The following is a 2,767-nucleotide window of genomic DNA, read 5'->3' as shown; positions in this document are numbered from 1 at the left end:
GCATCCTGTAAGATTTGATATTCTGTGTTTCCATTTGCATTTGTTTCAAGATAAATTTTTTATTTCCCTTTTGATTTCTTCTTTGACACATTCGTTGTTCAAAATTATGGTGTGTAGTTTCCACATGTTTGTAAATTTTCCAGTGTCCCTCTTATTGATTCCTAGTTTCATACCTTTATGGTCAGAAAAGATAGTTGATGTGGTTTCAGTCTTCATAAATTTGCTGAAATTTGTTTTGTGCCTTATCAGTCATCTGTCCTGGAAAATATTTCGTGTGCACTGAAGAAGAATGTGTATTCTGCCTCTGTACATAGAATGCTCTAATAGGTCTGTTAAGTTCTTTGGTTCTATAGTTCAATTTAGTTTGTTGACTTTCTGCCTGGATGATTTATTGCTGACAGTGGGGTACTGAAGTCCCCACTATTACTGTATTGTTGTCTGTTTCTCCCTTTAGATCTGTATTTGCTTAATAAATTTTAGTGACCCAATGTTGGATGCATATATGTTTATTATTTTTATATCTTCCTGATGTATTGACTGTTTTATCATTACATAATGACCTTGTCTCTGTTTTTAGGCTTGACCTCTATTTTGTCTGATACAAGTAAAGCTATGCCTGCTTTCATTTGGTTTCCACTTCCCTGGAATATTCTCCTAATTCCTTCATCTTGAGCCTGTGCATATCTTAAAAAGTTGAAATGAGTTTCTTATAGGCCGCATATGGTTAGGTCTTGTTTTTATCCATAAAGCTACTCTGTGCCTTTTGATTGATGAATTCGGTCCATTTATATTGAGTGATTATTGATTTGTATTTTTTGTATTGAATTTGTATTTTGTATTTATATTTTGGACATAATAGTACTGCCTCTTACATTTAGCCTTCTGGTTGTTTCTTTTTCCCTATGTTTCTGTCTGTCTTTATAACATGGTGGTTTTCCATGATTTGCTCCGCCTCCCTTTTTTGTTTTGTGACTTTTTTCTAGACTTTTGCTTTGTGATTGCCATGTGACTTACATAAAACATCTAAAGAGTCCTTTTTATCCTGACAGCACTTTCTCTTCACCCTTTTACTCCTCCCCTTTTATATTTCTGATGTCAGAGTTTACCTTTTTTTTGCAGTGAATTCATTAAGGAATTACAGTGGTGATAGGTTTTTTGTTGTTGCTCTTTTTCTTAAGCTTTTATAATTAAGTGGTTAACACATCATTTTAATATAGTTTTCTAAATGTTATTCACCTTTGTCTGTAATAGGTTATTTCATGTGCTTTTATGTCACTAATTAGCATCTTTCCATTTCAGCTTGGAGAACTCCTTTCGGTACTTCTTGCAAGGCAGGTCTAGTAGTGAGCTCCCTCAGTTTTAGTAGGGAAAACCTTTATTTCTCCTTCATACCTGGAGCATATCTTTTTCAGATAAAGTATTCTGGGTAGCAATTTTTATTTTTAGCACCTTGAATGGGCCATTCCACTTCCTCCTGGTGTAACAGAATTTGAGAAACCCATCAATGAGCTAATGGAGATTCCTTTGTAGGTTACATTCTTTGTTCCCTGGGTACCTTTTTTTAAAAACAGATTCATTATAATGTGTCTCGGGGATCATCTTTTTGCATTGAGATAATAGTGTTCTGTTCTGTTAGCTTAGACTTCTCCAGTTCCTTCCCCGGGCAGGTTTGGGAAGTTCTGTTCAATTTCTCTAAATATACTCTTTTTCCCCTTCTCTTTCTGGTAGACTATTCTGTTTTTCTCATCATACATGATAGCTCTGCAGGGTTTCTTTTTTATTTAAATCTTAGCTCTCCTCTCCTGGATCATTTCTAAATTCCTATCCTCTAAGTCATTAATTCCTCCTTCAATCTGATCTGCCCTATTTCCTAAGCTCTCTAATGCATTTCTTCATCTCATTCACTGAATTTGTCAGTTCCAGAATTTGGTTGTTTTTAAAAATTTCAAACTCCTTGGTTAAAAAAACAAAAAACAAAAAAACACAACCTCCTGTTCAATCATTTTATTCCCAAATTGAATCACATGTGTTTTCTTATAAGCTCATCAGATTCTTTATAATCGCTATTTTGAATTGTCAGTTAAATCACAGTAGTTTGCACCTTCGGTTCAGCTGGGGAATGTTTGGTGATTCCGTATCACCGTGGTTTTTATACTGCTCTATTAAATGTAGTTCTGCCCTCGCACTGAAAGAGCACACTGTTCTCAGTTGTCTGCTTTGGTATAGTTCAACAGAGTGGCCATTGCAGACCTTTCTTTTGTTCCCCAGAACGTGGTGCAATAGCTCAGGTTTTGGCTTCTCCCCACTTGAGCTGGTTCTGGAGCAGCACTCAGGGCTGCCTAGCCTATTAAAAAAGCCAATCCAGAAGCTGGCAACAGAGGTAAGGGGTGAGGGGAGGTGTAGGCTTAGCACCATGCTTTGGGGTGGCCTACAGGCTGGTACAGGGTACTCCCAGAGGTCCTTGTGCAGACATCCTACTGAAATCCTAAAGCAGACAGCAGGGAATGTTCCTTCAGTGTCCTCTGATAATTTTGTCTGTGTGTCCCCCTTTCCTCCCTCCCCCCACCCCAGTCAAGGAGGTCCCTCCTCAGAGCTGCGCTGCTGAGGAGAAATGGGTCCCTGGGCAGGAGAATTACCCGGTTTTGAAACTGTTCCTTTGAGTGCTTTAAAACAGGTAGCCCCAACATGAGAGAACAAATGAGCATTAGCTCAATGCAAACCATGATGCTAGGTGCTAGGAGTATGTGTTAAATGACTGTCACACAGC

The sequence above is a fragment of the Meles meles genome, chromosome 6, assembly GCF_922984935.1.
Source record: "Meles meles chromosome 6, mMelMel3.1 paternal haplotype, whole genome shotgun sequence".
In the NCBI taxonomy this organism is placed as follows: Eukaryota; Metazoa; Chordata; class Mammalia; order Carnivora; family Mustelidae; genus Meles; species Meles meles.
Note: the sequence above shows the minus strand (reverse complement) of the source record.